Genomic DNA, 1,357 nt, shown 5'->3' with positions numbered 1-1,357 from the left:
TGTGATGTCGCGTGGGGGGAGGGGGAGTGGAATGGTGGTGGCGATGCGGGTGGTATATGGTGGTGGGGAAAGAGAAGGTCGTTGGACTGCCACCCACAAATGGGCCACCGCATCCCACCGGAAGATGTGGGCTTCAACGCAGGCCCGAGCCTAGCATTTTCATTTTCATCATGTTTTTTTATTTTTTGCTAAAAAAATCATGTTTTTTTATTTTTATTTTGAGAGAGAGAGAGCATCTTCATCATGTTTGCAAAAAGGAACATCTTTTGTCCTGAAAAAAAAAACAGACTTTCAAAACACAGGCAAGATGCATTTTCACCGTCGTACTCGTACGCATGCACAATTGCTTTTGCTGGCCAGGCGGTTCCGCCGAAACAACTAAGCGTCATGCAGGCGCAAGTAGAAGATAGACCATACAGAGATTGCATCAAATAGGAGTTCCAAGAGAATCGTTAGATGAAAGCAAAGAAAGAAAAAAAAAAACCTCACCAGAGTGACCAGACAAAATAAAAGGCCAGAGGCCCGAGGCGGAGGGCGTGCTGCCGGCTTGGCCAACAACTCATGTGCACTCCATCTATAGTGCGAGGTTGCGATGGCGACCCAGACACCAAGTCATTGTGCCGTCCAAACCATATGCCAACCACGGGAAATAAAATCAAACTGAAGGAGGATAAGGAGGCTCATCGGTTGCGGACGCAAGAGAATCGATCGGCGAGGAGGAAGGGGGGGGGTCAGCGAGATGATCTTGTTCTTGGTCGGTTTGCTGGCACTCTGCCATGGGCGATGACACGAAGCAGCCGGCCAGTTGGATCTAGGCGAAGGAGGGAGATAGGAAGCGAGCAAGGAAGGCCTTCTACACGTATCTTCCTATCCACGTGCATGAGCGAAGAAGCCTTCGATTTGCTTTCGGTTCTTTTTAACGTGGAAAACCCAAATGAGTTGTAGGTGGGGAAACGAGATGTGGGGTTTAGTTGGAAAAAATGGTGGGGGTGAGCCGTTGTGGGAAAACATGAACGAACCGAACAAAACAACCACGTACTAGGTAAAAAAAACATGTATTCCCTTTTTTTGTGAAAAAACTTCCAATCTATTCATCTTTAATCATGGCAGTACAACGAACACCAGAAATAATAAAAATTATATCCAGATTCATAGAACACCTAGCAACGATTACAAGCACTGAAGCGAGCAATAGATTGGAGTTGTGCTATAGTTAGTCCATTCTGTCCCACCCAATGTTGGGTGAGCTGTAAGAGTTATTCCCATTCATCGTTTTATTTCACATTTCACAATCCGCCCCGCACACGAGGAAAGATAACTCTAGAAGAAGCCGATGCTAGACCATCGGCATGCAGGG

The sequence above is a fragment of the Triticum aestivum genome, unplaced genomic scaffold (assembly GCF_018294505.1).
Source record: "Triticum aestivum cultivar Chinese Spring unplaced genomic scaffold, IWGSC CS RefSeq v2.1 scaffold7A_scf_3554, whole genome shotgun sequence".
Classification (NCBI taxonomy): domain Eukaryota; kingdom Viridiplantae; phylum Streptophyta; class Magnoliopsida; order Poales; family Poaceae; genus Triticum; species Triticum aestivum.
Note: the sequence above shows the minus strand (reverse complement) of the source record.